This window comes from Bombina bombina, chromosome 6 (genome assembly GCF_027579735.1).
Source record: "Bombina bombina isolate aBomBom1 chromosome 6, aBomBom1.pri, whole genome shotgun sequence".
Taxonomy (NCBI): Eukaryota; Metazoa; Chordata; class Amphibia; order Anura; family Bombinatoridae; genus Bombina; species Bombina bombina.
In genome coordinates, this window is record NC_069504.1 from 350,982,751 (window position 1) to 351,009,359 (window position 26,609).

Sequence of the window (26,609 nt, forward strand, 5' to 3'; positions counted from 1 at the left end):
AGAAAAATATATATTTTTTTTTAAATTAAAAATAATGTTATAAACGGATATTAACACTGCTGGCTGCTGGCTGGCACAGAGCAATGAACCAGAGTATATGCTGTGTGACAATGGCCTGATAGAAAATGAAAAAAAATTACACTAGAAAAATAATTATATTTTTGGGTTAGTTAAATTTAAACTAATGTTGTTAGGGAGATATCAGTGGTGGCAGTAGTCACAGCATATGCTGTGAGCCTTAAACACACAGCTGAAAGCCAGGCAAATGCTAATAAAAAAATAAATAAAAATAAAATAAAAACCGGCACGAAATATAGCCCTAAAAAGGGCTTTTTGGGGTGCTGTGCTTGCAGCAGAGATGAGTGGAGTCCTTCTGGACTGTAAATACACTAGCCTAGCTATGTTTTTCCTATTAATGTCAGGAGCAAAAACACAACATGTCCTCTCATTAAAAAAGCAAGGTCGTTATGAGTCTAAAATGGCGGATTCCGAGTAGCTGGGAGTGTCTGTGAGGGAGTGTCTGATGTTGATTGGCTCTAATGTGTCAGGCGGCTGTGACATAAAGGGTCAAAGTTTCCACAATGATGACACATAAGGGCGGATCGAACATCGCCATGTGTTCGCCCACAAACGCGAACTCGAACAACCTATGTTCGCTGTGAACCGTTCGCAAGCGAACAGTTCGGGACATCACTAATCAGGACCCCAACAGCTAAAAATGGTGTGGAACAGGGTCGACTCCAGAACGAATTAAATGGGGGGGCATTTTTTTTTCACGAGGGGGCACGCATTTAAAAAGCATGTATGAGAATCAAAATAAGAGCAGAGCTACTGTGGCAGTCCAGGGGTTACATTTATCAGATCTCTGGCTGTGCAGGAGTTCGATTTGTTTATATTTCTGGAAGTGCAGCAGTTACATGTGTCATATCTCAAGGAGTATAGGGTTTACATTTATAAGATGTATGGCAGTGCAGGGGTTACATTTGACATATCTCAGGAATGTCTCCCACATATGACACAGCTTCAGATGAAGGGGTCTGTGTGAACCCCGAAACGTTAATAAACACTGTTTTTTTTTTGACCCACTATTGAGAAGTCCTGAGAGTGCTTTCATTTACTGTGATATACCTTTTCATGCTAGCACCCAGGCTGTTGACCCAGGAGGACGGATTAACTTACAGGAGGAGTATATATATATATATATATATATATATATATATATATATATATATATATATATATATACACAAACACACACACATACACACAGTATATATGTATATACACACACACACACATATATATATATATATATATATATATATATGCATATATTATACACACAAACAATGTATATATATATATATATATATATATATATACACACAGTGTGTGTATTGTGTGTATGTATGTATGTGTGTGTGTATATATATATATATATAATAAAACAACCTTGGGGACAAATAGGAGATGTTTTGAAACATATAAATAATAAACATAAGGCTATTTCACTCATTGTCCCACAGCTACATTTGAAGTGTTTGTATGTGAGCACCTATAATCTGACACACATTTTACACTGATCACTGCAGATAAAGCAGGCACAATGCACACTTGTTTTGTGTGACCTGCAGTGGGGAAACCAAGGAATTCCCAATTTGCTTCTTTATCTGTGGCTGCCAGGATATAAAGCACAATAGGGAAGGGATACTACTCTCTCACACACATTGGTTATACGGCTGTGTTTTCACAAAATTACTCCTGCCTTCCCTTTCACTGACTGTTAGCTTCTCCCAGCACTTCCTGCAGAGGTATCATGATGTCATCATCTCACTTCAGATCTGTAGTAAGTGGGCTAGCAGGAGGAGGGGCATTGCAAGCCCTAGGTTAACTGTGAGAGCACCAGCAGGGAAATGCAACTTTATTTGTTATCTGGTTGTAAATAAAGGAGAGTAAAGAGATTAGCTGGGCCCTCCTAAGTGGCGGATCTCCAGGGTCCAGTGGTCGCAAATGGTTTATGCGACATTTGGGACCCTGGGGGACCCGTCACTTTTAAAATGTAAAAAAAAAAAAAAATTTAAATCACTTTTTTTTTTTGCCCTGGGGGGCACAGCATACCATTTGGGTGGGCATTGCCCTCCAATGTCCCCCTTTGGAGCCGACCCTGGTGTGGAACAATCTCTTTCTGTTGGAGTTTGTTTCTAAGGGCCTGATTCTAAAAAGATCGCTAGACAAGTGAGATTCTATAAGAATACTCGCCAGCCCTTCTATTTCCCAGGTGGGATTCTATAAAGCTACTTTTTACCCTGAAAACAGGGTCTCTCGCTAAGGAAGTAAGGAGATGCATACATTACAAAAGTGCACAATGAAAATTGTATTTTAAAAATCATACAAAAAAAATAATGAAACCACTGCTTCATAACTGGTGTTTCTGGCAAGCCTGCAGGCACGCCAGAAACACGGGCCCTCAAGCTCCACCCGGAGCTTGATAAATGGGCCCCTAGGTGTCTAAAGAAAATTTTTGATTTCATCTACAAGCAAGTTTTGGGGTATAGCCGTATTCCACGTCATTCCTTGCAGTCGGGTAGTGGTGGCTTTAAAGCAGTTAGGCACTTGTAAAGAGGTACTTACTGTGTTTTCCTAACAATTGCTGCCCTAGTTTAGAAAGCCAGAGTTAGCTACTCTGTTCTTTCTTTTTCAAAGGTCTCTGTGAGGAACTGTGTCTTCTCATATCTTATAATAGCAGGTAAGTGCTTTTTCTTCCAGTTGGGGAGACCATGCACTTAACAAATTAAAAGACACTGCTTTTTTATTGGGACATAGATAATCCTGTTGTGTGGGTTACACTGGAGACTAATCAATACAAAATACAAAGCACTAGGGAGCGCTGAAACCAGCTTAAGAGTAAGGATTATAGAATATATATAATAATAAAACACCTAACCTGATACTAATATGATACTACTATAATAGGCAATATGTATAATACATGTAAATATAAATTGTGAATTATGAATTATGTGTGAAAAAAATCTTTTCAAAATTGGAAAAAATTATATATGAAAAAAATTCTATGTGAAAAAATTCAATTCTATAGAAGATGCCAGCAACAAATACTAGAATTGCATATCTATATATAAAAAACTTTATTACAATATCGGTCGACCTATTCAAGACATACAATAATAAATCACAAAATTAAGAAAAAAAGAAAATTAGTATAAAAAACTCCTTAAACCAAAAGTTCATGCATAAGAAACAGTTCCCAGGAGTGGACGATTTTTCGGCTTGTTACTATGTGGACCCACGCTCATACAAGGATGCTGTTCTGTGTATAGTTGTAAGAGGAGCGTTCCCAGGACAAAAGAGGCAGTCGCAGCCAATGATGGTATTTTCCCTAGGGACAAGGAATCCTCTTAGTAAATGTCACACAGCAAATAGCAGGGCCATTATAAACAGGCCTTGGGAGCGAGAATGCATATCCTGTAAAAGAAAGCTGCAAAATATTCACTGGGTTTCTAGCCTAGTATATCTAATTGCTTTTCCCTGTTAAAGCTTTTCTGTTTCCAGTGGCCATTGGTTACTATTGGAAGGTGTGTCCACAGATCGTTGGTTCAAGTTTGGAGGCCGGTTGCTGCTTATTATTATGTAAGTACGGATGTAACTTCCCCTGCTATTTGCTGTGTGACATTTACTAAGAGGATTCCTTGTCCGTAGGGAAAATACCATCATTGGCTGCGACTGCCTCTTTTGTCCTGGGAACGCTCCTCTTACAACTATACACAGAACAGCATCCTTGTATGAGCGTGGGTCCACATAGTAACAAGCCGAAAAATCGTCCACTCCTGGGAACTGTTTCTTATGCATGAACTTTTGGTTTAAGGAGTTTTTTATACTAATTTTCTTTTTTTCTTAATTTTGTGATTTATTATTGTATGTCTTGAATAGGTCGACCTATATTGTAATAAAGTTTTTTATATATAGATATGCAATTCTAGTATTTGTTGCTGGCATCTTCTATAGAATTGAATTTTTTCACATAGAATTTTTTTCATATATAATTTTTTCCAATTTTGAAAAGATTTTTTTCACACATAATTCATAATTCACAATTTATATTTACATGTATTATACATATTGCCTATTATAGTAGTATCATATTAGTATCAGGTTAGGTGTTTTATTATTATATATATTCTATAATTCTTACTCTTAAGCTGGTTTCAGCGCTCCCTAGTGCTTTGTATTTTGTATTGATTAGTCCTGTAGGTCTTTGAGGGTAACCTATTTTTTCTAGTTGGAGTTTGTAGTAATTTATTTTTTGGCGCTGGTCACTTAAGTCTATTTTTTACACTGGAGACTAACATTTAAACTCTTTTAAAAAGAAAGGGTAAAATGTTTTTATTAGGCTTTATTTTCTGACACATATTTACTTGATAAAACAATACAAGTTTAAACTGAAAGTAAGGCTGAATTTTCTATTTCAGCAGCTTATTCATTTCCCCTTTGCTTTAAAATAAAACAATGCAACATTTTAAACTGTCCGATTTGAAAAAACGGTTATTTCTGGTACTCAGTGTACCAGGAAGCTATTTTTAGTGCCTCTCTGTGTCTCAGCAGTAATTTGAGCTTGGCAGTTGCGGTCATATGACTGGCTTTACTTCATAATGTTTTTGAGGAAAAAAGTTGTTTTTCTCCATTTCAGGGTGATCTGGTCTTAATTGGTAGTGGTAAGGCACCTCAGTAATTGAGGTGTGGGGTTGCCTGAGGGGTATTTTAGAAGTTTATTTGATGTTTATTAAATGTTTTTTCTTAACTTTTCTCACATCATTTTAGCTGGGGATCGATCCTAAAGTGAATTTTTTCCTTGGCTTATTTTAAGTGAATATTAAAATATTTTAAACTTATCTGTTTAAACTTATTTACTGTTTCACAACATGTCTGATATGGAGCAAGAACCTGCTCTTATGAATTCATGCTTATTATGTTTAGATGCACAAATTGCAGCTCCTATTCAATTTTGTTCTTCATGTGTCAAGAAAACCTTGCAAAATAAAGGTAACATTTTTGAGCCTAATGTCTCTCAGGATGATGCTGTTAAAATAATACCTCAGCTTTCTCCTTCTATGTCCCAAGCCTTAATGGAATCACATGCAGTGCCCTGCAGTTCCTCTATAACTCCTAGTGGAGTTTATTTAAAAGCAGAAATTGCTGCCAAGGTATATTCAGTGGTATTTGCGGCATTAGCTGCCATTCCCAGATTACAGGGAAAATGTAAGAGGAAATCTAGAAATTCAGAAAGTAAGGTGCCTGTCCTCAGTTCTGCTTCCCAAGTTGCCCTTTCTCATAAGTCTGATGAGGAAGATACATCGGGACTTTCTGAGGGTGAAATCTCAGATTTGGACAGTATAATTCCTTCTTCTGAGACTGAGGTGGTATCCTTCAGATTTAAGCTTGAACACCTTTGTGTATTGTTAAAGGAGGTTTTAGCTACTTTAGATGACTCTGATACCCCTGCCATTTTCACTCCTAAGAAATATAGTAAACTTTATAGTTTCTTTGATGAACCTTCCACTTCAGAGATTTTTCCTGTGCCGGACCATGCTAGGGAGATTATCTCACAGGAATGGGAGAAACCAGAGGTGTCTTTTTCCCTGTCTCCCATTTTTAAGAAAATGTTTCCTGTCGAGGACTCCATTAAAGACCCTTGGTATACTGTACCCAAAGTTGAAGGGGCTATTTCCACTCTGGCTAAGAGAACCACTTCCTATTGAGGATAGCTGCTCTTTTTTAGGATCCGATGGACAAGAAGCTGGAGGCTTATTTGAAAAAGATTTATGTTCATCAAGGTCTTCAATGGCAACCTGTGGTGTGTATTGCCACCGTGACTAGTGCGGCATCTTATTGGTTCAACACCTTGTCTGATTCTCTTCAAGTAGAGACTTTCTTGGATGAAATTCAAGATAAGATTAAAGCTCTTAAGTTGGCCAATTCCTTTATTGCAGATGCCATTTTACAGGTTGTTAGACTAGGAGCTAAAACTTCTAGGTTCCCTGTCCTAGTCCGCAGGGCATTATGGTTGAAATCCTGGTCTGCGGACGTTTCCTCTGAAGTCAAGCTTCTGGCGATTCCTTACAAGGGCAAAACCTTGTTTGGACCCGGTTTGGCAGAAATTATCTCTGATATTACGGGTGGAAAAGGGTATTTTCTACCTCAAGATAAGAAGAATAGGCCTAAAGGACGTCAGAGTAATTTTCGTTTCTTTTGTAACTTCAGAGGAAAGCATTCCCCTTCTTCTTCTAAACAGGAACAATCCAAGTCTTCTTGGAAACCCAATCAGTCTTGGAACAAGGGGAAACAATCATAGAAACCCACAGCTGATTCCAAATCAGCATGAAGGGTTTGCCCCTGATCCAGGATCGGATCAGGTGGGGGGCAGACTTTCTCAGTTCTCTCAAGCCTGGATATGAGATGCCCCAGATCCCTGGACTGTGGACATAGTATCCCAGGGTTACAAATTGAAATTCAAGACTTTTCCTCCCAGAGGCAGATTCCTTCTCTCAAGATTATCTGCAGACCATATAAAGAAAGAGGCGTTCTTGAAATGTATACAACATCTTTCCTCCCTGGCAATAATAGTTCCAGTGCAGGAACAGGGTCTTGGGTTCTACTCCAATCTATTTGTGGTTCCCAAAAAAGAGGGAACTTTTTGTCCCATTCAAGACTTGAAGTGTCTAAATAAGTTTCTCAAAGTTCCATCCTCCAAGATGGAGACTATACGCTCCATTCTTCCTTTAGTACAAGAGGGTCAGTTCATGACAACCATAGACCTAAAGGATGCGTATCTTCATGTTCCTATTCACAGGGGCCATCACCGATTCCTGAGATTTGCCTTTCTGGACAAACATTTCCAGTTTGTGGCCCTTCCATTTGGTCTAGCCACGGCTCCCAGAATTTTATCAAAGGTTCTCGGGGCTCTTTTGGCAGGGATCCGTTCAGGGCCTTTGGACTTGGGAGGAGTCTGCTCTTTCCATCAACATCTTGGAGGGCGATTTACAATGCTCTATTGGCTTGGCCTAAGTTGTCCTCAGCCCAGTTTATCAGGTTCCAGTCAGACACCATAACCTCTGTGGCTTACATCAATCACCAGGGGTGAACTCTGAGTTCCTTAGCCATGAAGGAGGTTACTTGGATTCTTCAGTGGGCAGAGACCCACAATTGCTGTCTATCTGCCATCCACATTCCAGGAGTAGACAACTGGGAAGCTGATTTTCTAAACAGACATTTCATCCTGTGGAGTGGGAAGTCCATCCGGAGGTGTTTTCCAGCTTAGTCCAAAAATGGGGGTGCCGGAGTAAGATCTGATGGTGTCCCATCAGAACACCATGCTTCCAAGGTACGGTTCAAGGTCAAGAGATCTGCAGGCCCTTCTGATAGATGCTCTGCCGGTTTCTTGGGTTTTAAGTTTGGCATAATGGTTTCCTCTGTTTGCTTTCCTTCCACAAGTCATTGCTTTTATCAAACAGGAGAGGGCGTTGGTGATTCTAATAGCCCATGCATGGCCTCGCAGGATCTGGTTTGCAGACCTAGTGGATATGTCATCTCTCCCACCTTGGAGACTATCTCTGAGGAAGGACCTCCTGATTCAGGGTCCCTTCCTTCATCCAATCTCGTTTCCCTGAAGCTGACTGCTTGGAGATTAAACGCTTAATTCTGTCTAAGTGTGGTTTCTTTCTAATGACACGGTGAGTCCACGGATCATCTCTAATTGCTGTTGGGAATATTACTCCTGGCCAGCAGGAGGAGGCAAAGAGCACCACAGCAAAGCTTTCAAATATCACCTCCATTCCCTCCAACCCCAGTCATTCTCTTTGCCTACTTTTAAAGCAAGGAGGTGGTAATGTTTAGGTGTCTGAAAGAAGATTCTTCAATCAAGATAATATTTTTTTAAGCAGATCAAGTTTGTTCTGTTCCTTCCTGGGGTTTAGCCCTAGGCCATGTCAGTCTCTTCAGTAGAGCAGTGGTTGCTTTTAAGCAATTGGGAACTTGTGGGGTATAATCCTCACTGCGCCTCCCAAATAGTTCTTGCTGCCCTAACTGGAAAGCCTGGGAAGTCTTTCTTTTTTTCCACAGGTCCATGTGAGGGAGAATACCTCTCAAACCTAGTGCCAGGCAGATTATATTGAGGTAAGTGCTAACTTTATTTTTCTAAGCAGGCACAAGAAAAATATTGGGACTTTAGCAGTTAGCTCTGTATGGGACACCAGATGCATTAATACTATTATGGGGGTAATAGGATAATGTGAGGCAGTTTGTGCAAGCACTGGGGATGAGAGGAGTTAAGGGGACATAGGCTCAGTTAGTTTTTATTCCGGATTGTTCCGGTCAGGGTGGTTGTGTTTTTTACTTGCTCTCGGCGGGTTTACCTTCAGAGTGAAGATTAATGCGGGCCGGGAATTTCAGGTTGTTACGCCCACGATGGGCGGGTCTTTTCTGAAGCGGCAAAGATTTTTTGCGCGCTTTTTCCCTTCTCACTTCCGGAGTGCCGGAAGGGTGACATATATTTCGGCTCTGCTTTTCAGTGTTAGCGGTCTCCGGATACCGGGTGGAGCAGCTCTGGGTTGAGTCAGGATTTTCTCTATCTATTGACTCCGGCGGTCAGCAGGACAGGTAGGCACCTCAGCAGGGCTAGCTGAGGTGTAGAGGTTGTCTGGGGTGCTCTAAAACCAACATTTTTTTGCATTGGGAAATAAAAAGTTGTTGTTTAAAATTTAAAGGGACAGTAACGTTTTTGTGACTACTGGTCTTTGATTGCGGAATGGATCATTGCGGTATAGGCTATAATGCTAGCGGTACAGCCATACCGCACAACTTGTAATATCGAGTAGCTGACCATTACACACTCAAAGACCATTTTTTTTGCGGTAAAGCCGTACCGCACAACTTGTAATCTGGGTCTATCTGAATCATGAAAGAAACATTTTGGCTTTCATGTAGCTTTAAAGTTTCACATTTCGGTTACAGCATGTGATTTTAAGAGACTTTTAAATTCACATCTGTTATTAAAGTTACTTTTTTCTCATTGTATACTTTGTTGAAAAGGATATCTAGGTATGCTCAGGAGCAGCAATGCACTACTGGGTTCTAGCTGGGGATTGGTGGCTACACACAAAAGCCTCTTGTAAGTGCATTGCTGCTGTGGAGCTAAGTTTAACAGTGAATTTAACTCCTTTGCATGACTGCATTCTCTTTCTGCACTGTTATATCCCTTTCATAAGTCAGTAATGTTAAAAGCTGTGCGTAAACATATTTACATTAAAATATGCAATATCATTTTTAAACACTTTTAATATGTTTGTATCTGTTTTTAATAGAAAAACTTGAACTTCCTTTGTTCTTCACTTAGGACTAGATTTAGATTTTAGCGGTAGCCATGAAAACCAGCGTTAGAGGCTCCTAACGCTGGTTTTAGGCTACCGCCGGTATTTGGAGTCAGTCAGGAAAGGGTCTAACGCTCACTTTTCAGCCGCGACTTTTCCATACCGCAGATCCCCTTACGTCAATTGCGTATCCTATCTTTTCAATGGGATCTTTCTAACTCCGGTATTTAGAGTCGTGTCTGAAGTGAGCGTTAGAATTCTAACGACAAAACTCCAGCCGCAGAAAAAAAACAGTAGTTAAGAGCTTTCTGGGCTAACGCCGGTTTATAAAGCTCTTAACTACTGTGCTATAAAGTACACTAACACCCATAAACTACCTATGTACCCCTAAACCGAGGTCCCCCCACATTGCCGCCACTCGATTACATTTTTTTAACCCCTAATCTGCCGACCGCCACCTAAGTTATACTTATGTACCCCTAATCTGCTGCCCCTAACACCGCCGACCCCTATATTATATTTATTACCCCCTAACCTGCCCCCCACAACGTCGCCGCCAGCTACCTAAAATAATTAACCCCTAATCTGCCGACCGCCACCTACGTTATACTTATGTACCCCTAATCTGCTGCCCCTAACACCGCCGACCCCTATATTATATTTATTAACCCCTAATCTGCCCCCCTCAGCGTCGCCTCCACCTGCCTACACTTATTAACCCCTAATCTGCCGAGCGGACCGCACCGCTATTATAATAAAGTTATTAACCCCTAATCCGCCTCACTAACCCTATAATAAATAGTATTAACCCCTAATCTGCCCTCCCTAACATCGCCGACACCTAACTTCAAATATTAACCCCTAATCTGCCGACTGGAGCTCACCGCTATTCTAATAAATGTATTAACTCCTAAAGCTAAGTCTAACCCTAACACTAACACCCCCCTAAGTTAAATATAATTTAAATCTAACGAAATTAATTAACTCTTATTAAATTAATTATTCCTATTTAAAGCTAAATACTTACCTGTAAAATAAACCCTAATATAGCTACAATATAAATTATAATTATATTATAGCTATTTTAGGATTTATATTTATTTTACAGGTAACTTTGTATTTATTTTAACCAGGTACAATAGCTATTAAATAGTTAAGAACTATTTAATAGCTAAAATAGTTAAAATAATTACAAATTTACCTGTAAAATAAATCCTAACCTAAGTTACAATTAAACCTAACACTAGACTATCAGTAAATTAATTAAATACAATACCTACAATTATCTACAATTAAACCTAACACTACACTATCAATAAATGAATTAAATACAATATCTACAAATAAATACAATTAAATAAACTAACTAAAGTACAAAAAATAAAAAATAACTAAGTTACAAAAAATAAAAAAATATTTACAAACATTAGAAAAATATTACAACAATTTTAAACTAATTACACCTACTCTAAGCCCCCTAATAAAATAACAAAGACCCCCAAAATAAAAAATGCCCTACCCTATTCTAAATTACAAAAGTTCAAAGCTCTTTTACCTTACCAGCCCTGAACAGGGCCCTTTGCGGGGCATGCCCTAAGAAATTCAGCTCTTTTGCCTGTAAAAAAACACATACAATACCCCCCCCAACATTACAACCCACCACCCACATACCCCTAATCTAACCCAAACCCCCCTTAAATAAACCTAACACTAAGCCCCTGAAGATCTTCCTACCTTATCTTCACCTCACCGGGTATCACCGATGCGTCCTGGCTCCAAAATCTTCATCCAAGCCCAAGCGGGGGCTAGACATCCATCATCCGACGGCTGAAGAAGTCCAGAAGAGGGTCCAAAGTCTTCATCCTATCCGGGAAGAAGAGTAGATCCGGACCGGCAACCATCTTCTTCCAAGCGGCATCTTCTATCTTCATCCGATGAGGACCGGCTCCATCGTGAAGACCTCCAGCGCGGACCCATCTTCTTGCGACGACGTCCAACTGAAGAATGATGGTTCCTTTAAGGGACGTCATCCAAGATGGCGTCCCTTGAATTCCAATTGGCTGATAGGATTCTATCAGCCAATCGGAATTAAGGTAGGAAAATTCTGATTGGCTGATGGAATCAGCCAATCAGAATCAAGTTCAATCCGATTGGCTGATCCGATCAGCCAATAAGATTGAGCTCGCATTCTATTGGCTGTTCTGATCAGCCAATAGAAACTAAAGTACAAAAAATAAAAAAGAACTAAGTTACAAAAAATAAAAAAATATCTACAAACATAAGAAAAATATTACAACAATTTTAAACTAATTACACCTACTCTAAGCCCCCCTGTTCAAATCAGCCAATAGAATGCGAGCTAAATCTGATTGGATGATTCCATCAGCCAATCAGTATATTCCTACCTTAATTCCGATTGGCTGATAGAATCCTATCAGCCAATCGGAATTCGAGGGACGCCATCTTGGATGACGTCATTTAAAGGAACCGTCATTCGTCGTTCAGTCGTCGGCCAGGATAGATGTTCCGCGTCGGAGGTCTTCAGGATGCTGCCGCTCCGTTCCAGATGGATGTCGATAGACGATGCCGCCTGGATGAAGACTTCAATCGGATGGAAGACCTCTTCTGCCCCGCTTGGATGAAGACTTCTATCGGATGGAAGACCTCTTCTGCCCCGCTTGGATGAAGACTTCTACCGGATCATGGACATCTTCAGCCCCCCGCTTGGGCTTGGATCAGGACATCGGAGGAGCTCTTCAGGACCGATCGGTGAACCTGGTATGGTGAAGACAAGGTAGGAAGATCTTCAGGGGCTTAGTGTTAGGTTTATTTAAGGGGGGTTTGGGTTAGATTAGGGGTATGTGGGTGGTGGGTTGTAATGTTGGGGGGGGTATTGTATGTTTTTTTTACAGGCAAAAGAGCTGAACTTCTTGGGGCATGCCCCGCAAAGGGTCCTGTTCAGGGCTGGTAAGGTAAAAGAGCTTTTAACTTTAGTCATTTAGAATAGGGTAGGGCATTTTTTATTTTGGGGGGCTTTGTTGTTTTATTAGGGGGCTTAGAGTAGGTGTAATTAGTTTAAAATTGTTGTAATATTTTTCTTATGTTTGTAGATATTTTTTTATTTTTTGTAACTTAGTTCTTTTTTATTTTTTGTACTTTAGTTAGTTTATTTCATTGTAGTTATTTGTAGGTATTTTATTTAATTAATGTATTGATAGTGTAGTGTTAGGTTTAATTGTAGGTATTTTATTTAATTAATTTAATGATAGTATAGTGTTAGGTTTAATTGTAACTTAGGTTAGGATTTTTGACAGGTAATTTTGTAATTATTTTAACTAGGTAACTATTAAATAGTTCTTAACTATTTAATAGCTATTGTACCTGGTTAAAATAATTACACAGTTGCCTGTAAAATAAATATTAATCCTAAAATAGCTACAATGTAATTATAATTTATATTGTAGCTATATTAGGATTTATTTTACAGGTAAGTATTTAGCTTTAAATAGGAATAATTTATTTAATAAGAGTTAATTAATTTCGTTAGATGTAAATTATATTTAAGTTAGGGGGGTGTTAGTGTTAGGGTTAGACTTAGCTTTAGGGGTTAATACATTTATTAGAATAGCGGTGAGCTCCGGTCGGCAGATTAGGGGTTAATAATTGAAGTTAGGTGTCGGCGATGTTAGGGAGGGCAGATTAGGGGTTACTATTTATTATAGGGTTAGTGAGGCGGATTAGGGGTTAATAACTTTATTATAGTAGCGCTCAGGTCCGCTCGGCAGATTAGGGGTTAATAAGTGTAGGCAGGTGGAGGCGACATTGTGGGGGGCAGATTAGGGGTTAATAAATATAATATAGGGGTCGGCGGTGTTAGGGGCAGCAGATTAGGGGTACATAAGGATAACGTAGGTGGCGGCGCTTTGCGGTCAGCAGATTAGGGGTTAATAAGTGTAGGTAGCTGGCGGCGACGTTGTGGGGGGCAGGTTAGAGGTTACTAAATATAATATAGGGGTCGGCGGTGTTAGGGGCAGCAGATTAGGGGTACATAAGGATAACGTAGTTGGCGGTCGGCAGATTAGGGGTTAAAAAAATTTAATCGAGTGGCGGCGATGTGGGGGGACCTCGGTTTAGGGGTACATAGGTAGTTTATGGGTGTTAGTGTACTTTAGAGTACAGTAGTTAAGAGCTTTATGAACCGGCGTTAGCCCAGAAAGCTCTTAGCTACTGACTTTTTTCCTGCGGCTGGAGTTTTGTCGTTAGAGTTCTAACGCTCACTTCAGCCACGACTCTAAATACCGGAGTTAGAAAAATCCCATTGAAAAGATAGGATACTCAATTTATGTAAGGGGATCTGCGGTATGGAAAAGTCGCGGCTGAAAAGTGAGCGTTAGACCCTTTTTTGAGTGACTCCAAATACCAGAGTTAGCCTAAAACCAGCGTTAGGAGCCTCTAACGCTGGTTTTCACGGCTAACGCCAAATTCCAAATCTAGGCCTATGTAAATAAAAAAGCCTCCCCAAAATAAAAACACCCCCTAATTTAAACTAAACTACCAATCAGCCAATCGGATTGACATCGCATTCTATTGGCTGTTCCGATCAGCCAATAGAATGCGAGGTCAATCCGATTGGCTGATTGGATCAGCCAATCGGATTGAACTTCAATCTGATTGACTGATTGAATCAGCCAATCAGATTTTTCCTACCTTAATTCCGATTGGCTGATAGAATCCTATCAGCCAATCGGAATTCGAGGGACGCCATCTTGGATGACATCATTTAAAGGAACCGTCATTTGTCGGGAAGTCGTCGGCCAGGATGGATGTTCCGCGTCGGAGGTCTTCAGGATGCTGCCGCTCCGCTCCGGATGGATGAAGATAGAAGATTCCGCTTGGATGAAGACTTCAATCGGATGGAAGACCTCTTCTGCCCCGCTTGGATGAAGACTTCAATCGGATGGAGGACCTCTTCTGCCCCGCTTGGATGAAGAATTTGGCTCGGCTGAGTGAAGACAACTCAAGGTAGGGAGATCTTCAGGGGGTTAGTGTTAGCTTTTTTTAAGGGGGGTTTGGGTAGGTTTTAGAGTAGGGGTATGTGGGTGGTGGGTTGTAATGTTGGGGGGTATTGTATTTTTATTTACAGGTAAAGGAGCTGATTACTTTGGGGCAATGCCCCGCAAAAAGCCCTTTTGAGGGCTGGTAAAAGAGCTGATTACTTTGTAATTTAGGATAGGGTAGGGCATTTTATTATTTTGGGGGGCTTTTTATTTTATTAGGGGGCTTAGGTGTAATTAGTTTAAACTTCTTGTAAAAAATTTTTATTTTCTGTAATTTAGGCCTAGATTTGGAGTTTGGCGGTAAAAGGGCTGTTAACGCTCCGCGGGCTTTTTTCTGGCCGCACCATAAATTTAACTCTGGTATCGAGAGTTCAAACAAATGCTGCGTTAGGCTCCAAAAAAGGAGCGTAGAGCATTTTTACCGCAAATGCAACTCTCGATACCAGAGTTGCTTACGGACGCGGCCAGCCTCAAAAACGTGCTCGTGCACGATTCTCCCATAGGAAACAATGGGGCTGTTTGAGCTGAAAAAAAACCTAACACCTGCAAAAAAGCAGCGTTCAGCTCCTAACGCAGCCCCATTGTTTCCTATGGGGAAACACTTCCTACGTCTGCACCTAACACCCTAACATGTACCTCAAGTCTAAACACCCCTAACCTTACACTTATTAACCCCTAATCTGCCGCCCCCGCTATCGCTGACCCCTGCATATTTTTTTAACCCCTAATCTGCCGCTCCGTAAACCGCCGCAACCTACGTTATCCCTATTTACCCCTAATCTGCTGCCCTAACATCGCCGACCCCTATATTATATTTATTAACCCCTAATCTGCCCCCCTCAACGTCGCCTCCACCTGCCTACACTTATTAACCCCTAATCTGCCGAGCGGACCTGAGCGCTACTATAATAAAGTTATTAACCCCTAATCCGCCTCACTAACCCTATCATAAATAGTATTAACCCCCTAATCTTCCCTCCCTAACATCGCCGACACCTAACTTCAATTATTAACCCCTAATCTGACGACCGGAGCTCACCGCTATTCTAATAAATTGATTAACCCCTAAAGCTAAGTCTAACCCTAACACTAACACCCCCCTAACTTAAATATAATTTACATCTAACGAAATAAATTAACTCTTATTAAATAACTTATTCCTATTTAAAGCTAAATACTTACCTGTAAAATAAATCCTAATATAGCTACAATATAAATTATAATTATATTGTAGCTATTTTAGGATTAATATTTATTTTACAGGCAACTTTGTAATTATTTTAACCAGGTACAATAGCTATTAAATAGTTAAGAACTATTTAATAGTTACCTAGTTAAAATAATAACAAATTTACCTGTAAAATAAATCCTAACCTAAGATATAATTAAACCTAACACTACCCTATCAATAAAATAATTAAATAAACTACCTACAATTACCTACAATTAACCTAACACTACACTATCAATAAATTAATTAAACACAATTGCTACAAATAAATACAATTAAATAAACTAGCTAAAGTACAAAAAATAAAAAAGAACTAAGTTACAAAAAAATAAAAAAATATTTACAAACATAAGAAAAATATTACAACAATTTTAAACTAATTACACCTACTCTAAGCCCCCTAATAAAATAACAAAGCCCCCCAAAATAAAAAATTCCCTACCCTATTCTAAATTAAAAAAGTTACAAGCTCTTTTACCTTACCAGCCCTGAACAGGGCCCTTTGCGGGGCATGCCCCAAGAAGTTCAGCTCTTTTGCCTGTAAAAGAATAAATACAATACCCCCCCCCCAACATTACAACCCACCACCCACATACCCCTAATCTAACCCAAACCCCCCTTAAATAAACCTAACACTAAGCCCCTGAAGATCTTCCTACCTTGTCTTCACCATACCAGGTTCACCGATCCGTCCTGGCTCCAACATCTTCATCCAACCCAAGCGGGGGTTGGCGATCCATCATCCGGTGCTGAAGAGGTCCAGAAGAGGCTCCAAAGTCTTCCTCCTATCCGGCAGGAAGAGGACATCCGGACCGGCAAACATCTTCTCCAAGCGGCATCTTCGATCTTCTTCCATCCGGTGCGGAGCGGGTCCATCTTGAAGCAGGTGACGCGGATCCATCCTCTTCTTCCGTTGTCTCCCGACGAATGACGGTTCCTTTAAGGGACGTCATCCAAGATGGCGTCCCTCGAATTCCGATTGGCTGATAGGATTCTATCAGCCAATCGGAATTAAGGTAGGAATTTTCTGATTGGCTGATGGAATCAGCCAATCAGAATCAAGTTCAATCCGATTGGCTGATCCAATCAGCCAATCAGATTGAGCTCGCATTCTATTGGCTGTTCCGATCAGCCAATAGAATGCGAGCTCAATCTGATTGGCTGATTGGATCAGCCAATCGGATTGAACTTGATTCTGATTGGCTGATTCCATCAGCCAATCAGAAAATTCCTACCTTAATTCAGATTGGCTGATAGAATCCTATCAGCCAATCGGAATTCGAGGGACGCCATCTTGGATGACGTCCCTTAAAGGAACCGTCATTAGTCGGGAGACAACGGAAGAAGAGGATGGATCCGCGTCGCCTGCTTCAAGATGGACCCGCTCCGCACCGGATAGAAGAAGATCGAAGATGCCGCTTGGAGAAGATGTTTGCCGGTCCGGATGTCCTCTTCTTGCCGGATAGGAGGAAGACTTTGGAGCATCTTCTGGACCTCTTCAGCACCGGATGATGGATCGCCAACCCCCGCTTGGGTTGGATGAAGATGTTGGAGCCAGGACGGATCGGTGAACCTGGTATGGTGAAGACAAGGTAGGAAGATCTTCAGGGGCTTAGTGTTAGGTTTATTTAAGGGGGGTTTGGGTTAGATTAGGGGTATGTGGGTGGTGGGTTGTAATGTTGGGGGGGGTATTGTATTTATTCTTTTACAGGCAAAAGAGCTGAACTTCTTGGGGCATGCCCCGCAAAGGGCCCTGTTCAGGGCTGGTAAGGTAAAAGAGCTTGTAACTTTTTTAATTTAGAATAGGGTAGGGAATTTTTTATTTTGGGGGGCTTTGTTATTTTATTAGGGGGCTTAGAGTAGGTGTAATTAGTTTAAAATTGTTGTAATATTTTTCTTATGTTTGTAAATATTTTTTTATTTTTTGTAACTTAGTTCTTTTTTATTTTTTGTACTTTAGCTAGTTTATTTAATTGTATTTATTTGTAGCAATTGTGTTTAATTAATTTATTGATAGTGTAGTGTTAGGTTAATTGTAGGTAATTGTAGGTAGTTTATTTAATTATTTTATTGATAGGGTAGTGTTAGGTTTAATTATATCTTAGGTTAGGATTTATTTTACAGGTAAATTTGTTATTATTTTAACTAGGTAACTATTAAATAGTTCTTAACTATTTAATAGCTATTGTACCTGGTTAAAATAATTACAAAGTTGCCTGTAAAATAAATATTAATCCTAAAATAGCTATAATATAATTATAATTTATATTGTAGCTATATTAGGATTTATTTTACAGGTAAGTATTTAGCTTTAAATAGGAATAAGTTATTTAATAAGAGTTAATTTATTTCGTTAGATGTAAATTATATTTAAGTTAGGGGGGTGTTAGTGTTAGGGTTAGACTTAGCTTTAGGGGTTAATCAATTTATTAGAATAGCGGTGAGCTCCGGTCGTCAGATTAGGGGTTAATAATTGAAGTTAGGTGTCGGCGATGTTAGGGAGGGCAGATTAGGGGGTTAATACTATTTATTATAGGGTTAGTGAGGCGGGTTAGGGGTTAATAACTTTATTATAGTAGCGCTCAGGTCCGCTCGGCAGATTAGGGGTTAATAAGTGTAGGCAGGTGTCGGCGACGTTGAGGGGGGCAGATTAGGGGTTAATAAATATAATATAGGGGTCGGCGGTGTTAGGGGTAGCAGATTAGGGGTACATAAGGATAACGTAGGTGGCGGCGCTTTGCGGTCGGAAGATTAGGGGTTAATTATTTTAAGTAGCTGGCGGCGACGTTGTGGGGGGCAGGTTAGGGGTTAATAAATGTAATACAGGGGTCGGCGGGGTTAGGGGCAGCAGATTAGGGGTACATAAGTATAACGTAGGTGGCGGTCGGCAGATTAGGGGTTAAAAATTTTAATCGAGTGGCGGCGATGTGGGGGGACCTCGGTTTAGGGGTACATAGGTAGTTTATGGGTGTTAGTGTACTTTAGGGTACAGTAGTTAAGAGCTTTATGAACCGGCGTTAGCCCAGAAAGCTCTTAACTCCTGCTATTTTCCTGCGGCTGGAGTTTTGTCGTTAGAGCTCTAACGCTCACTTCAGAAACAACTCTAAATACCAGCGTTAGAAAGATCCCATTGAAAACATAGGATACGCAAATGGCGTAGGGGGATCTGCGGTATGGAAAAGTCGCGGCTGAAAAGTGAGCGTTAGACCCTTTAATCACTGACTCCAAATACCAGCGGCCGGCCAAAACCAGCGTTAGGAGCCTCTAACGCTGGTTTTGACGGCTACCGCCGAACTCCAAATCTAGGCCTTAGTGTTTTAATTAGTTTAATGATAGTGTAGTGTTAGGTGTATTTGTAACTTAGGTTAGGATTTATTTTACAGGTAATTTTGTAATTATTTTAACTAGGTAGCTATTAAATAGTTAATAACTATTTAATAGCTATTGTACCTAGTTAAAATAAATACAAAGTTGCCTGTAAAATAAATATAAATCCTAAAATAGCTACAATGTAACTATTAGTTATATTGTAGCTATATTAGGGTTTATTTTATAGGTAAGTATTTAGTTTTTAATAGGAATAATTTATTTAATGTTATTAAATTTAGTTCGTTTAATTTAAATTATATTTAACTTAGGGTTAGACTTAGGTTTAGGGGTTAATAACTTTATAATAGTAGCGGCGACGTTGGGGCGGCAGATTAGGGGTTAATAATTGTAGGTCGGTGGCGGCAATGTTAGGGGGGCAGATTAGGGGTTAATTAAATTTATTATAGTGTTTGCGAGGCGGGAGTGCGGCGGTTTATTATTATTATAGTGGCGGCAATGTCCGGTCGGGGGTGGCAGATTAGGGGGTAATAAATATAATATAGGTGTCGGCGATGCTAGGGGCAGCAGATTAGGGGTTCATAGGGATAATGTAGGTGGCGGCGGTGTCCGGAACGGCAGATTAGGGGTTAATAATATAATGCTGGTGTCAGCGATAGCGGGGGCAGAAGATTAGAGGTTAATAAGTGTAAAGTTAGGGGTGTTTAGACTCGGGGTTCATGTTAGGGTGTTAGGTGTAGACTTAGAAAGTGTTTCCCCATAGGAAACAATGGGGCTGCGTTAGGAGCTGAACGCTGCTTTTTTGCAGGTGTTAGTTTTTTTTCAGCCAGATCAGCCCCATTGTTTCCTATGGGGATATCGTGCACAAGCACGTTTTTCCAGCTTAGCGCTACCGTAAGCAACGCTGGTATTGCGGGTTCAAGTGGAGGTAAATTATGCTCAACGCTCCCTTTTCTGAGGCTAACGCAGCCATTCCGACAACTTGTAATACCAGAGTTGTCTTAAGGGTGCGCTGGAAAAAAAAGGCTCGTTAGCACCGCGGGTCTTTACCGATAAAACTCGTAATTTAGGCATTTGTCTTTACACTTTCTCCTAGTGTTCATATTGAAATCTTATGTAAAAAAAACATTTTCAAACAATAACAATTGTCTGCATAAACAAATAACTAACCATAAAAGTAACAAAAACAAGCAAAAAAAAAGAAAAAGAAAATTTGAGTCAAATACTATCATTACCTTTGTGTCTTTTTGAGGCAGATTGGCCGAGACTAGGCCGTACAAGTGAAGATATTGGCCAGTTAATACCTCTTAGACTGTATGTGTTATTTGTATGGGGTTAGGGGTATCAATAGGCATTCCTCTCAACACACAATAGAACCAAATTTGGTAAACTGATTGTTTATTGTCCAGAATCCAAGAGGCTGATTCGTACATGGAATAAGTGATGTTAATTTTGTTCAATATCTCCTGCCATGAAGGGGTGCCAGTTTTCCAATATTTGGCAATACATATCCTTGTGATCGTGCAAAAGATTTTAATGAGTGCATTAATTGGTTTATTTAAGTTAGGAAAACGTTCATGAAGCAAAGCTTTGGCCTGAGTAAGTCGGATGTTTTCATCTAATATAGTGCTGAGTAAGAGAGATAGAGAGTCCCAAATATGTTTGACTTTGTCACATTCCCACCATAGGTGACAATATATACCTAAAGCTTTACACCCCCTATAACAAAATCTATTCCCTGTAGGGGACATGTGTGCTGTCTGGAGTTAAATACCACTGAACGGTAGTTTTGATCGTGTTTTCCCTTAGATCTGCACTTAAGAGTCCCTTGTCAGTAAGACTAAATAAGTCAGCCCATTTCTGCCCATCCATCTCCGAACCTACGTCCATCTCCCAATTCATGATCAATTGAGTTTTAGAATGAATGTGTGACGCCTGGATGGCTGTATATAACTTTGAAATAGTGTGTTTTGTTCTATGGGGGGACTTGCATAGAATCTCTAGAATTGTGGTAGGTTGGGTCAGAGTGTGGTTTTGAAATTCCCTAAGGGAAGATAATATCTGTAAGTACAAGAACTAATTGAGTGTTAAAGGAGCAATTTTATCTTGTAACTGAGTGTACGGTATGATTCTATTGTTGGTCACCAGGTCCGCTACCCTATAAAGTCCTTTATTGCTCCATTTGTCCACTAGTGCACGGTATTCTCGGATAGTAGGTATCTAATTAGCATCGTCCAAGAATATTGTGGTCTTAATTTGGAAGCTTTTGCTAATTTATTACATGAAGCCAGAGTGGAGTCGAGAGTGGGAGGTTTAATCTGCTGCCTAAGGGGGTTGAGCAGGTGTGTATCCCAGAGTATGTCTGCTGGTAAATTCCAGCCTCCCATTTCGGCCTCAAGAATGGGTCAGATGGTGTCCAAGCCAGGTTTAGTTAGAAGTGTCTTTTGAGCTAGCCTAGCTGCATGGTAATAGTCAATTAAATTAGGTACCCCCCCTCAATGTTTTATGTCTTGTAAGGATGGCTGATGCTATCCTGGGTGAATTTTTCCCTCTGATGTACTTTAATAGGTCTGATTGAATCCTAGCAATTTCCAGGAGTGGGATTTTAAAAGGAAGTGCTCTAAAAATATACAGTATACGTGGAAGAATATTCATCTTGACCGCTGCCATGCGACCATACCAAGAGAGCAAATATTGTGACCATTTTTTAAGGTCCCGACGTATGTCTCTAAATAAGGGTAAGTAATTGAGTTTGTATAATTGGCTAAATTGGTTTGTTACGTAGACTCCCAAGTATTTAATGGTTTATTTGGCCCACTTCATAGAGAAGTTGATCTCTATGAGCTTCTGTGTTTGGTGAGGCATTACAATGGGGAGAGCCTCACACTTATCTAGAGTTGGTATAGAGCCTGAGATAGCAGAGAAGTTATTTAAGAGTTGGTATAGATTAGGGAGTGATATAAGCGGCTTGGTGATAGTCAATAAAATATCATCAGCAAATAGAGTTAATTTATATTCAGTGGATCGAATTCTAAATCCTGAGATGTCTGGGGAACCTCTGATCCTGGCCATTAAGGGCTCAATACATAAGGCAAACAAGAGAGGCGAGAGGGGGCACCCCTGTCTAGTCCCATTTAGGATGGGGAATACTTTAGATTTATGACCTGTTGCTGTCACTTATGCAGTGGGGTTGGAGTAGATTGCCTCAATGGCAGTAATAAAAGGTCCCCTAAATCCCATATGTTGAAGCACCGACAATAAATACCTCCAGTTAATTCTATCAAACGCCTTCTCCGCATCCAAAGATAGGAGCAGAGAAGGCATTTTGGTCTCATATAAATAATGAATGGAGTCAATAATACGCCTGATATTATCTGGGGCCTTCCTATCCTTTATGAAACCAACCTGATTGGGGTGGACTAGAGTGGACAATATCAACTTGAGGAGATTAGCAAGAATTTTAGTAAAGATTTTGAAGTCTTGGTTAATGAGGGAGATGGGACGATAATTTGAACAAAACTTGGGGTTTTTACCAGGTTTTGGTATGACCACAATCTTAGCCGCTAATAGTTCTGAGGGGATGGGGTGTCCCTCCAAAATATGATTGCAAAAGTTAGTTAGGTGGGGGACTAATATGGTCTTAAATAATTTATAATATTCCCCTGGGAACCCGTCTGGACCGGGGGCTTTGCCTCTCTTAAGTTCTTTTATGGCCATAGAAACCTCTAAAGGTGAAATCTGAGCATTTAATAAGTCCCTATCCTTCTCTAATAATTTATTTAGGTTAGCCTCTGTGAGGAACTCTCTAGTGGAGTACTCTGTATGAGGAGTGTGAATAACCTTCCTACCATCATACAGTTCCCCGTAAAAGTCAGCAAAAGTGTCAACAATCTCCTGGGGATGGGAAACCGGGATTCCCTTTGCATTTATTATAGTTGGGATGGCCGAGGCCTTGCATCTCTCATGAATCTTGTGGGCTAAAAATTTGTCGGGTTTATTAGCCAAAATATAATATTGTGTCTTTAATCTCAAAATTGCTTTAGCCGCAATAGAGTTCAGAATACCATTTAATGTATCCCGCTTCTTGTCCCTTAGAGTAGTTTGGTTTTGAGTGCGTTTGTGCTGAGTTTCTAGGGATTTGATTTCATTTTGGAGTTGTGATATCAAGGTTTTGTTATGTAGGTGCAGGCGAGATTTAGTTTGGTATAGAAGTCCTCTGATGAATGCTTTGTGTGCTGCCCAAGTAGTCAAAGGATTAGCAGTGGAATGAGTGTTAAGTGTTAAGTTGTCTGCAGTTCTGCAGTGGCCTCGCCCAGATGGTCTTCGGTCTATTCAACGTTTTTTGGGCTTCACCAATTACCATAAAAGTTTATTAAAAACTTTTCTTTCTTGGTCAAACCTATCACAGACATGACCCATAAATAATGATCCACTCCATTGGTCACCTACTGCCATTAAGGCCTTTGATAGTCTTAAGACTGCCTTTGATGCCACTCCAGTTCTGGCTCATCCTAACCCTGTCCTACCTTTCGTTCGTGAGGTTGATGCGTCTGAGACTGGAGTAGGTGCCCACTTGTCTCAACATCCTATGCCTGACAGTTCCTTCCATCTGTGAGGTTTCTTCTATAAGAAATTGTCTCCAGCAGAGTGCAATTATGAAATAGGCGACAGGGAATTACTGGCCATAATTTTGACACTTCTTTCCGAGGGTACTAGCGTACCAGTGCTCATTCTTACTGACCACAAGAATTTTACTTATCTATCCGAAGCAAAACGTTTGTCGCCCGACAGCCCAGATGGGTGCTATTTTTGTCTCAGTTTAATTATGTGGTCTCCTATCTGCCTGGTAGTAAGAATGTTAGGGCTGATGCCCTCTCTTGACAATTTTTGCCTCTGTCCAAGGAGGAGTTTGTACCTGCTCCAGTTATACCTCCTGACCATATTTTGGCTACCATACAGTGGGGCAAAAATAGTATTTAGTCAGCCACCAATTGTGCAAGTTCTCCCACTTAAGAAGATGAGAGAGGCCTGGAATTTTCATCATAGGTATACCTCAACTATGAGAGACAAAATGTGGAAACAAATCCAGACAATCACATTGTCTGATTTGGAAAGAATTTATTTGCATATTATGGTGGAAAATAAGTATTTGGTCAATATCATAAGTTCATCTCAATACTTTGTTATATATCCTTTGTTGGCAATGACAGAGGTCAAACGTTTTCTGTAAGTCTTCACAAGGTTTTCACACACTGTTGCTGGTATGTTGGCCCATTCCTCCTCTAGAGCAGGGATGTTTTTGGGCTGTCGCTGGGCAACACGGACTTTCAACTCCCTCCAAAGGTTTTCTAAGGGGTTGAGATCTGGAGACTGGCTAGGCCACTCCAGGACCTTGAAATGCTTCTTATGAAGCCACTCCTTCATTGCCCGGGCGGTGTGTTTGGGATCATTGTCATGCTGAAAGACCCAGCCACGTTTCATCTTCAATGCCCTTGCTGATGGAAGGAGGTTTGCACTCAAAATCTCACGCTACATGGCCCCATTCATTCTTTCATGCACACGGATCAGTCATCCTGTTTCCTTTGCAGAGAAACAGCCCCAAAGCATGATGTTGCCACCCCCATGCTTCACAGTAGGTATGGTGTTCTTTGGTTGCAACTCAGCATTCTCTCTCCTCCAAACACGACGAGTTGTGTTTCTACCAAACAGTTCTACTTTGGTTTCATCTGACCATATGACATTCTCCAAATCCACTTCTGGATCATCCAAATGCTCTCTAGCATACTTCAGACGGGCCCGGACATGTACTGGCTTAAGCAGGGGGACACGTCTGGCACTGCAGGATCTGAGTCCCTGGCGGCGTAGTGTGTTACTGATGGTAACCTTTGTTACGTTAGTCCCAGCTCTCTGCAGGTCATTCACTAGGTCCCCCCGTGTGGTTCTGGGATGTTTGCTCACCGTTCTTGTGATCATTGTGACCCCACGGGGTGAGATCTTGCGTGGAGCCCCAGATCGAGGGATATTATCAGTGGTCTTGTATGTCTTCCATTTTATAATTATTGCCCCCACAGTTGATTTCTTCACACCAAGCTACTTGCCTATTGCAGATTCAGTCTTCCCAGACTGGTGCAGATCTACAATTTTGTTTCTGGTGTCCTTTGACAGCTCTTTGGTCTTCACCATAGTGGAGTTTGAAGTGTGACTGTTTGAGGTTGTGGATAGGTGTCTTTTATACTGATAACAAGTTCAAACAGGTGCCATTAATACAGGTAATGAGTGGAAGACAGAGGAGCCTCTTAAAGAAGAAGATACAGGTCTGTGAGAGCCAGAAATCTTGCTTGTTTGTAGGTGACCAAATACTTATTTTCCACCATAATATGCAAAGAAATTCTTTCCAAATAAGACAATGTGATTGTCTGGATTTGTTTCCACATTTTGTCTCTCATAGTTGAGGTATACCTATGATGAAAATTACAGGCCTCTCTAATCTTCTTAAGTTTGAGAACTTGCACAATTGGTGGCTGACTAAATACTTTTTTTGCCCCACTGTATGTACTAATTTGACTTCTTCCTTGGGGGAGGAGATCCTGGCTGCACAAACCAATGCACCTCCTGAAAAACCTAGTGGTAAGTGTTTTGTTCCTGAGAATCTTCTAACTAAACTTTTGCACACTTACCACTATCCTAAAGCCGCAGGTCACTTGGAGAAGAACCAAATGATTTGGTCTGTCACTCGACAATTCTGGTGATCAGGTCTTCATTCTGATGTTCCTCTATGTCTTCCTGTGGGTCTTCTTCAACCTATTGCTAATGGGGAGTGTCTTTGGACACATCTTTCTATGGACTTCATTGTCGAGCTCCCTGTTTCCAATGGCAATACTGCTATCCTTATGGTAGTTGACCGTTTTTCTAAAATGTCACATTGCATTCCCTTGAAGAAGCTGCCTACAGCTCAGGAGCTTGCTTCAATTTTTGCCCGGGAGGTCTTCCATTTTACATGGGTTACCCAAGGAGATTGTCTCGGACCGGGGTAACCCATTTTTTTTCTCCAGGTTTTGGCGTTCCTTTTGTGCTCAAATGGGGATCCAGCTTTCCTTCTCCTCGGCATATCACCATCAATTCAATGGGGCTGCGGAACGGTCTAATCAAGCTCTGGAACAGTTTCTCTGTTGCTATGTCTCAGATCACCACAATAATTGGTCTGAACTGTTACCTTGGGCAGAGTTTGCTCGTTATAGTGCTATTAATGCTTCCTCTCAGTTATCCCCGTTCATGGAGAATTATGGGTTTCAACAATCCTTGTTGCCCGATTCATTCATGTCTCAGGGTATTCCGACTTTGGAAGAGCATCTCTGGCAACTCCATTCCATATGGCTGCAGATTCAAGATTGCCTTCATCGTTCTATGCAGAGCCAAAAGTTCCAGGCTGATCGTAGGCGTCTGCCCGCACGTTCCTACCAGGTTGGTGAGAGGTTTTGGCTGTCCTCCCGCAACTTGAACCTTCGTGTGCCTTCCAATAGACTGGCTCCCCGTTATGTTGGTCCTTTTTGAATACTCAGACGGGTCAATGCTGTGGCCTACGCTCTTGACCTTCCTCCTGAAATGCGCATCTCC